Source organism: Hyperolius riggenbachi, chromosome 10, assembly GCF_040937935.1.
Source record: "Hyperolius riggenbachi isolate aHypRig1 chromosome 10, aHypRig1.pri, whole genome shotgun sequence".
Taxonomy (NCBI): Eukaryota; Metazoa; Chordata; class Amphibia; order Anura; family Hyperoliidae; genus Hyperolius; species Hyperolius riggenbachi.
This window is the reverse complement of record NC_090655.1, coordinates 34,196,009-34,206,665: the sequence shown is the minus strand read 5'-3', so window position 1 is coordinate 34,206,665 and position 10,657 is coordinate 34,196,009. Positions and strand designations below refer to the sequence as shown.

General features: G+C 46.4%; 1 protein-coding gene across 1 annotated transcript in view; it reads left to right on the top strand.

Annotated features, from left to right (window-relative positions):
• The first annotated feature begins 5,656 nt into the window (after positions 1-5,656).
• HERC4 (HECT and RLD domain containing E3 ubiquitin protein ligase 4) overlaps positions 5,657-10,657 on the top strand; it is a 123,606-nt gene continuing 118,605 nt past the window's right edge. The window contains exon 1 of the mRNA XM_068257375.1: positions 5,657-5,765. The gene's annotated coding sequence lies outside the window, so the exon portion shown is untranslated. The remainder of the gene's footprint in view (positions 5,766-10,657) is intronic.

Sequence of the window (10,657 nt, the reverse complement as noted above, 5' to 3'; positions counted from 1 at the left end):
CGGAGTCAAGAGATCGCTTGGCACCTCTGCGATCTCTTGACTCCATGCTGTGTATCACTCCTGTTATTTATTGCCTGAAGAAGCAGGACTTTGCCTGCGAAACGCATTGCAACTGTTCTTGGGAGTATATGAATAATATGTTTACTGCTTTAAATCGTCAGTACATGTGTCTGTTTTGGGTTGGCTGGTCCACCACCGCAGCCCGAACGTTTTAAACCTTTCAGTTTTTGTAACTTTGTCACACAGTCACTCAATGACCAAGTTTGTGAGCTTTCGGGTTCCTGGCATCAAAATTGTACTAATGGAAGCAGTTTATCCAGCAAATAAATCTGTCTGTGACTCTGCCCCTTTAGTGAATTTGAACTCCAGTCACTTAACAACCAACTGTAGCAGGTTTGAGGCCTCTGCCATTAACAGTTTATGAATGGCAGCAGTTTCAATATTCCCCTTGAAAATCAATAGGTGAATTTTGATTGACTGTTGTAGGCTCCACCTACTTTTCAGAATATTAATCCCAGTCACCCAGTGACAACTGTGCCAAGTTTGAGAACCCTGCCATTAACAGTGTAAGAATAGCTGCAGTTTATATTTTCCTCTGTAAAAAGTCAGTTGTTTTCGGCTCCGACCTTGACATACAGTCACTCAATGACCAAGTTTATGTGCTGTGGGGTCTTTGTCATCAATAAGTTGCATTTTCCCTTTGAAATTAAACAAATCTGATTGGCTGTCTTTGGCCTGCTCCCTTTTCAGAATTTAAACCCCAGTCTACAAGTGACTGACTGTACCAGATTTGAGGCCTCTGCCATTAAGAGTGTATGAATGGCAGCAATGTAAATATTCCCCTTAGAAATCAATAGGTGAATTTTGATTGGCTGCTGTAGGCTCCACCCAATTTCCTGAATATTAATCCCAGTCACCCAGTGGCCAACTGTGTCAAGTTTGAGAACCCTGCCAATGCCAGAATGGTTGAAATCAATCTAACAAATCTGCTTGGCTGTTTGTGGCTCCACTTCCTTTAAAGGAGTCATCAGGCAAAGTATAGTAAAATGAGTGGTACTTACCGGGGGCTTCCTCCAGCCCCAAGCTCCCAGGATGTCCCTCGCCGCAGCTCTCCCCGCAGCCGTTCGCCGCAGCTCCGACCCGGTCCCGGGCGATGACGTCAGAGTGACCTCCCTTGCGCAGTCCGCTCTGGCCCACGTGGCGGTGATTGACAGCGCCGCTCACGCAGGCGCAGTACAGAGCGACCCCGAGGTCGCTCTGGCGTCATCGCCGGGGACCGGGTCGGAGCTGCGGCGAACGGCTGCGGGCAGAGCTGCGGCGAGGGACATCCTGGGAGCTTGGAGCTGGAGGAAGCCCCCGGTAAGTACCACTCATTTTACTATACTTTGCCTGATGACTCCTTTAGGGCCCGTTCACACTTAAAATCGCAGAACGCCTTTGCGGGAGTGATTTTCCCGCGATTAGCCTCGGAAAAATCACTGGACACTGCGGCGGTTTTGGAACCGCAGAACGCTCGTCGCCGGCAAACCGCTGCATGCAGCGCGGTTGCGGTTATCGCTAACCGCAACCACGGCAGTGAGAACACTGCCACTCGCTACATTGTGTAGCGGTTCTTGCAGAACCGCTAGCGGTTTGCTGTGAGCTCGATTCCCGCTCAGGTGAGAATGGGCCCTTAATGAATTTGGACCGCAGTCACAAAATGACTGACTGTATCAGGTTTGAGGTCTCTGCCATTAACAGTGTAAGAATGGTAGCAATGTAAATATTCCCCTTAAGAAATCAATAGGTGAACTTTGATTGGCTGTTGTAGGCTGCACCAACATTTCTGAATAATAATCCCAGTCACCCAGTGGCCAATTGTGTCACATTTGGGAACCCTGCCATTAAAAAATGATGTTGCTGGCGCCACCCACTTTTTCTAACTTTGACATACAGTCACTCAATTACCAAGCTGATCAGCTTTGGGGTCCTTGGCATAAATACTTTGTATATGCCCTTTGAAAAATAAACAAATCTGATTGGCTGTTTGTGGTTCTGCCCCATTTTTTAAATTGAACCCCAGTCACCCTAGCATCTGCTATTAACAGTATAAAAATGGTAGCAGTTTCAATATTCCATTTGAAAATCAAAAAGGTGAATTTTTATTGGCTGTTGTAGGCTCCACCCACTTTACAAAATTTTAATCTCATTCACCCAGTGGCCAACTGTGCAAAGTTTGAGAACCCTGCCATTAGCAGTGTAAGAATGGCTGCGGTTTATATTTCCCAGTAAAATGTGTTTTTGGCTTCGCCCACTTTTTTGTAACCTTGGCACACAGTCACTCAATGACCAAGTTTGGGAGCTTTCACGTTCCTGGCATCAAAAATGTGTGAATGAAAGCAGTTTATCCACCAAGGAAACCTGATTGGCTTTTTGTGGCCCCGCCCCTTTAGTGAATTTAGACCCCAGTCACCCAATGACCGACTAGCAAGTTTGAAGCCTCTGCCATTAACAGCGTAAGAATGGCAGCAGTTTAAATATTCCCCTTGAAAATCAATAGGTGAATTTTGATTGGATGTTGTAGGCTCCACCCACTTTCCTGAATATTAATCTCATTCACCCACTGACTGAGAAGTGTGTCAAGTTTGAAAACCCTGCAATTAACAGTCTAAGAATGGCTGTAGTTTACATTTTCCCATTTAAAATGAATGGCTAAAATTTGATTGGCTGTTTTATGCTCCGCCGACTTTTCCTGGATTTGTAACCTTGGTTACCAAGTGAGCAACTGTGCCAAGTGTGGGGACTCTGGCTTGATTACTGTGAGAATGGCAGCCTTTTACATTTTTTCCATTGACATGAATGGGTGAAATCTGATTTGCTGTTTGTAGCTCCGCCCAGGTGTGCAGGGGGGGGGCACGAGACCCCCAGAACATATCATCCCAGGTAGTAAGGGATCTGTGTACCAAGTTTCGTTCAAATCGGTTAAGCTGGTTTCAAGTGATCGACAGATAGACACACAGAGACAAACACACAGACACACACAATTTTATATATATATAGATTAGGCACAGGAATGGGTAGGTGGTTAGTGTTAGGCAGAAGAGAGGGCAGGTTTGTGTAATAAAGTTCATACATGGTACAATTTTTGCGTTTAATTTCATTTGATTATTGCGTTATATTAATAATAATCGGAACATTTATATATCGCTTTTCTCCTGACGGACTCAAAGCGCTCAAGAGCTGCAGCCACTGGGACGCGCTCAGGAGGCCACCCTGCAGTGTTAGGGAGTCTTGCCTTGAACTCCTTACTGAATAGGTACTGACCCTAGCCAGGATTTGAACCCTGGTCTCCCATGTCAAAGGCAGTGCCCTTAAAGAGACACTAAAGCGAAAAAAAATGATGATATTATGATTTGTATGTGTAGCACAGCTAAGACATAAAACATTAAGATCAGATACATCAGTGTAATTGTTTCCAGTACAGGAAGAGTTGAGAAACTCCAGTTGTTATCTCTATGCAAACAAGCCATTAAGCTCTCCGACTAAGTTAGTCGTGGAGAGGGCTGTTATCTGACTTTTAATATCTCAACTGTTCCTGGACTATCTACTTTTCCTCTGCTAGAGGAGAGGTCATTACTTCACAGACTGCTCTGAAAGAATCATTTTGAATGCTGAGTGTTGTGTAATCTGCACATAATATAGAATGATGTAATGTTAGAAAAAACACTATATACCTGAAAATAAAAGTATGAGAATATTTTCTTTGCTGCTAATCTTCTAGTAATTATTCATAGTACACAACCAATTCACTATATCATATTTTTTTTTGCGCTTCAGTGTCTCTTTAACCAGTACTCTATTCAGCCATTGAATATAAAGATTTTCCAACATGTCCAATCGTACTTTTATCGAAAAAAAACAGAATAGTTTGTTTTTCTTTATTAAAAAAAAAAAATGCATGAAAAAAGGGCACCAGGAAAAAAGGGCCAGGCTGGATAACGAAATGGCGCCGGTGGATAGCAAAATCTCAATAAAGATAAAAATCGTTAACGAAATTGGTTAATGATAAATATCATTTTAAAACAGATGAAAGTTGTTATTAACGTTAAAAATTGTTATGTAATTTAACAATACAGCTTAACCCAAACCTACTCTTACACAGAACCCTCCCCTGGTGGTGACTAAGGCCCCTTTTACACTTAATCAGTTGGTATGCGTTAGTACGCGTTGGTATGCGTTTTTTCAATAGCAGTGCATTGGGAAGAAGATTTCAGTTAAAACGCATTAAAGAGAAACTCCAACCAAGAATTTAACTTTATCTCAATCAGTAACTGATACCCCCTTTTACATGAGAAATATAATGCTTTTCACAAACAGACCATCAGGGGGCGCTGTATGACTGATATTGTGGTGAAACCCCTCCCACAAGAAGCTCTGAGGACCGTGGTACTTTTGACAGTTTGCCACAATGTAACAAGGTTCACAGACAGGAAATAGCTGTTTACAGCTGTCTCTAACGGCCAAAACAGCTAGGAGCAGCTACATAACCTGCCCACAGTAAAAATGTCACCATGTAATACATGTCAGAATGTGAATCTGGGAGAGGAAAGATATTACAATGGCCAAACACTGACTAAATCATTTATACATAATTATTGTAAAAATGAAGCACTTTTTTATAAGGGCTCTTTCACACCAGAGCCCTTTTTCCGCGTTTTAACGCAAAGTCTATACTTTGCGTTAACCAAGGTAAAAGGAAAGTCCATAGACTTTTCTTTTACCTTTCACACCCGACGCTGCGTTTCGATACGTTGCGGTACGACGCGTCCCGGCGCATTTTATCGTCGGGAATCGCCGTTTCCCCTTCGGGTTCATTAACTACTACCGCCGCTACTCAGCACCGCACCAGAGTTTCCCGACGACACGCCGCAACGCGTGCAGGAGCCGTTCTCCTGCACGCTTTCAGTGTGTAACGGGCCTTACACTATTTTCACTGGAGTGAAAAGTGCCATAGGAAAACAGTTTTCTTTCCGTTTTAACTGAGAGCAACTGATTAAGTGTAAAAGGACCCTAACCATAACCACTCCCCCTGCAGAAACACCCTTTTACAGATAAAACGCTTATTTTCCAACTACCCAAAAACTTTCATTTGAATCGATCATTTTGGTTGCATAAACGGGAAAATCAAACGTTTTTATTGTACCATGTATGTGCACTAGTAGGTGGAAGAATGGTAGAGGTTGAAAATTCTGACCAAGTTGCAAATATTCTCACTACACAGGCGCAGAAACGTCATGGAACCTGTCAGAGTTTGCATCCCATTGGAAAACAATAGTAGAGATTGCAAATTCTGACCAAGTTGCAAATTATTGACACCCCACCTCTCCTTATCTCCTTGAAACACACAGGCTGTTTAGTTATTGACTCCACATTCATTTGCAACCCCCTTCTCGGGTAGTATAGGCAAGGCTGGATATACAGAATGGTGGCTGACCACGGCTGGAGCAAACAGTGCGCCCCGCCCCTCTCCCTGTCTCCCAGACTCCCTCATCTCCCGGGCCGGGAGACACTCATGTGGGCAGACAGCTGCACAGACGCTCCAAGTTCGGGCACTTTCCAGCAGCCTCCAGCGCGCAGTGACGTCACGCCGACGTGAGCCGCGCAGTGGTCAGGCTACCCCTTCCGGTAACCCAGAACTCCCTGGAATGTTCCACCCCCTGTCGGTGCCGCGCAGAGCATACACGTCACGGCGCCGCTGTGCTCAGGGCTGGTGGAAGAAGCTGAGGGTGAGTGGAGTGGGTGCAGCGAGGCGTAGTGCCACACATGTTATTGTTCTCACTGACAGGCGGAGTGTGACAGCTGAGACTTGTCACCTCATATAGTGCCATATATATTGTATGTTTGGTATGTAAGGTGTCAGCTCAATGCGCAGAGTCTGCACTGTCATGCATACAGATTGCAGTTATTGTGCTTTTTTTGGAAACCCCATAGAAATGATCACATTCTTCTTGGTGTAGACCTAGATACAAGATGATGCAGGCAAGAAACTATCTGGATTGCATGCACAATGTATTTACAATTTATAGTATAGGTGGTCCATTCTTTGTGAGTTTAGCCTGGTACACACTTTCAATTATGATTGGCCAATCACTGACCAACTTTACCACCTCCATGTAGTATGAGAGCTTACCTATGCAATCTGTTCATAGTACAGGCAGTCCCCGGTTAATGAGCAAGATGGGGACTGTAGGTTTGTTCTTAACCTGAATCTGTTCTTAAGGCAGAACGCTGTGCCATCTCTGTCCCCTTTGCCTCCAGTGTCCCTCTCTGTCTCTTTCTAGGCCTGTTTGCCCCCTTCAGTGCCTTTGTTCCTCCTCTGTGTTTGTTTGTCAGTCTCTGTGCTCGTTTGTCCCACTTTGAGCCTTTCTATGTCCCCTCTCAGTGCCTCATTTGGTCGCCCACCTCTGTTTGAACTCCCCCTGCACCTTTTTGTACCCCCCCTCTCTGTGCCTCTGTTTATACTGCCTCTGTACCCCCTCTCTGCCTCTGTTTGCACCCCCTCTGTGCCTCTTTGTGTACCCCTGTGTCTCTGTACCCCCTATACCTAAGTATCCCCTCTGTGCCTCTGTTTGTACAAACCTCTGTGCTTCCATTTGTACTATTTCTGTGCGTCCGCTTTGCCCCCCCCCATATGCCTCTAATGGTCCCCTCTCTACTCACCTTCCAACCCGAGTCCAGCGATGTCTGTCTAGCCACTCCTGCTCCCTCTAGCATACAGCATTGCTTCACTTCCTGTAGTATGTCATGTGAAATACAGGAAGCAAAGCGATGCTGTACGCTAGAGGGAGCAGGTGGCGGAGAGAGGAGTACAGACAACATTGGACTCAGTTTGGAGCTGAGTCCAACACTGCTGCGGGAACCTCATAGGGAATTTCTCTTAAAGAGACACTGTAATGAGAAAAACGTCCCCTGGGGGGTACTCTCCTCGGGAGGGGGAAGCCTCAGGATTCTAATGCCAATGACTGAATAGAGTACTGGTTAAGGGCACTGCCTTTGACATGGGAGACCAGGGTTCGATCCTGGCTAGGGTCAGTACCTATTCAGTAAGGAGTTCAAGGCAAGACTCCCTAACACTGCAGGGTGGCCTCCTGAGCGCGTCCCAGTGGCTGCAGCTCTTGAGCGCTTTGAGTCCAACAGGAGAAAAGCGCTATACAAATGTTTGGATTATTATTATTATTAATGAGGCTTCCCCCGTCCTCCTCTGTCCCACGGGGGTCTTGCTGCAGCCCTTTGAACAGCGGCCCGACAGCCTGTTTAATATTTACCTTTCCAGGCTCCAGCGGGGGCGCTGTTTCAGCTCTTCCCACGGAGACAGGCGGAAATAGCCGATCTCCGTCGGGTCCGCTGTATTGCGCAGGAGACTTGCGCCTGCGCAGTAGAGCGGCCCGACGGAGATCGGCTATTTCCGCCTATCTCTGTGGGAATGAGCGGAGCCTGCGCTGGAGCCAAAAGGTAAATATTTACATCGCCGTCGCTCCGGGAGGATTTTCTCCGCCGCCGTGGGACCAAGGAGGACGGGGGAAGCCTCAAGAGGATCCGGAGGCTTCTCCCACCCGAGGTGAGTAGCCCCCAGGGGATGTTTTTTCGTTACAGATTTTCTTTAATGTGATTGGGTGGACAGCACCCTCTCGAACTGCTATATTTCAGATTGGTTGTAGTAAACTATGCACACGCTATTTGACCAATCACAAGGCTTTATGCTGTGGAGGGTGCTATGATTGGAGAACTGTTGCCTATGAAAGTTTCCTGCTGGGTCTCCTAAAGGCATACCTATGAACTGGCCGCAGGGAGATTTGGGCACAGGGTAAAGCCGATAAACAGCTAACCCTGCTGCTGCATACATTCTGGCAGCGTTAATTACTATTCCCCCTCCAGGCCGCCATGGATAGTGGTGAATGATGTAATTCTGCTTCCAGCTATTGCTGGTGGATGAATTAGTATTTTAGTAGTTATTTGTGCTCTGTCTTTTAATGGCGCCCAAATCACTCACTGAGTGCCGCTATTGCTGTAATTCCTATTACGGCCTATGGTGGCGCCGGCTGCGCCCAAGTCTTCTGCGCAGCTTTTACAGCACTTAACCTGAGAGGGATATGGATGTTTCTTTTTCAACAATTCCAGTTGCCTGGCAGACCTGCTGATCTCTTTGGCTGCAGTAGTGGTTGAATCACACACCTGAAACAAGCATGCAGCTAATCCAGTCTGACTTCAGTCAGAGCACCTGATCCGCATGCTTGTTCAGGGGCTTTGGCTGAAAGTATTAGAGACACAGGATCAAGCAGGAGAGTCAGGCAACTGGCACTATTTTAAAAGGAAAAATCCAGATCCTCCTCAGTTTAGGTTCCCTTTAAGTACACTAGCTCACATTTTTTTTTCTTGTTTGCAATCCTGAACACATTTTTTTACAGTGCTAAAACAATCCCAGGAATGACTGATTCATGTTAAATTTTTCCTTGGGGGTGGGGGACTTAGGGGGGATTGTAAGCTTAACCACTTTACCCCCCGCGGTACGAATTTCTCCGTCCCTTTCCCCCCCCCCCCCTAAAAAACCAAGGGACGGAGAAATCCGTACCTTCCGCGCTACCGCCACTTTCCGTGCTCCCGCCGCTTGTGTGCGCGCTCCCGCAGCTCGTGCACGCAGCCGCCCGCTCGCCCGGAGATCAATGAAATGGAAAATCTATTCCCATTCGTTGATCTAAGCCCCCGCAATGATCCGCTGCTTCTATTAGAAACAGCGCCATCATTGTGATGTTCCCAGCCTCCTACTGCTTCCTGTAAGCGTCCTTCCAGACGCTTACAGGTCGCATGTAAACAAACTCACTGGCCATCTTGTGGCCAAATAGTAAAACTACACCCTAAAGCATTTTACATATACAAATACATTAGTTTTCCACAATAAATTAACTCATTACCTCCCACACTCCCCAATTTTTTAATTTAAAAAAAAAAATACAGTGGAGGAAATAATTATTTGACCCCTCACTGATTTTGTAAGTTTGTCCAATGACAAAGAAATGAAAAGTCTCAGAACAGTATCATTTCAATGGTAGGTTTATTTTAACAGTGGCAGATAGCACATCAAAAGGAAAATCGAAAAAATAACCTTAAATAAAAGAAAGCAACTGATTTGCATTTCATTGAGTGAAATAAGTTTTTGAACCCTCTAACAATAAAAGACTTAATAGTGGAAAAACCCTTGTTTGCAAGCACAGAGGTCAAACGTTTCTTGTAATTGATGACCAAGTTTGCACACATTTTAGGAGGAATGTTGGTCCACTCCTCTTTGCAGATCATCTCTAAATCCCTAAGGTTTCGAGGCTGTCTCTGTGCAACTCTGAGCTTGAGCTCCCTCCATAGGTTTTCTATTGGATTAAGGTCCGGAGACTGACTAGGCCACTCCATGACCTTAATGTGCTTCTTCTTGAGCCACTTCTTTTGTTGCCTTTGCTGTAAGTTTTGGGTCATTGTCGTGCTGGAACACCCATCCACGACCCATTTTCAGTTTCCTGGCAGAGGGAAGGAGGTTGTCGTTCATGATTTCACGATACATGGCTCCGTCCATTTTCCCATTAATGCGATTAAGTTGTCCTGTGCCCTTAGCAGAAAAACACCCCCAAAGCTAAATTTTTTCACCCCCATGCTTGACGGTGGGGACGGTGTTTTGGGGGTCATAGGCAGCATTTTTCTTCCTCCAAACACAGCGAGTTGAGTCAATGCCAAAGAGCTCTATTTTGGTCTCATCAGACCACAGCACCTTCTCCCAGTCACTCACAGAATCATTCAGGTGTTCATTGGCAAACTTCAGACGGGCCTGCACATGTGCCTTCTTGAGCAGGGGGACCTTGCGAGCCCTGCAGGATTTTAATCCATTGCGGTGTAATGTGTTTCCAATGGTTTTCTTGGTGACTGTGGTCCCTGCTAATTTGAGGTCATTCACTAACTCCTCCCGTGTAGTTCTAGGATGCTTTTTCACCTTTCTCAGAACCATTGACACCCCACGAGGTGAGATCTTGCGTGGAGCCCCAGAGCGAGGTCGATTGATGGTCATTTTGTGCTCCTTCCATTTTCGAACAATCGCACCAACAGTTGTCACCTTCTCTCCCAGCTTATTGCTAATGGTTTTGTAGCCCATTCCAGCCTTGTGCAGGTCTACAATTTTGTCTCTGACATCCTTGGACAGTTCTTTGGTCTTTCCCATGTTGCAGAGTTTGGAGTCTGCTTGATTGATTCTGTGGACAGGTGTCTTTTATACAGGTGACTAGTTACCGTATATACTTGCATACAAGCCGAATTTTTGACCCCCAAAAAGGGGGCCAAAAGTTGGGGGGTCGGCTTGTATGCGAGTCGTGGGTGGTGGTCTGCGCCGCCCGCCCGCTCGCTCGCCCCCTCCCTCCCTCCGCAGCCGCCGCTGCTGCTAAATTACCTGCTTCAGCGGCCGCTTCCTAATCCGGGTTCCCCTCTTTATCCTGCGGACTCCGTAACTATATCACAGCAGCGCGCCCGGCGCTGCTGCTGTGACGATGCAGGGGGCAGGAAAGAGCGATGCGCCGTTACCAGGGGAACCGCTCGTTCCTGGCCCCTGCATCGTCACAGCAGCAGCGCCGGGCGCGCTGCTGTGATA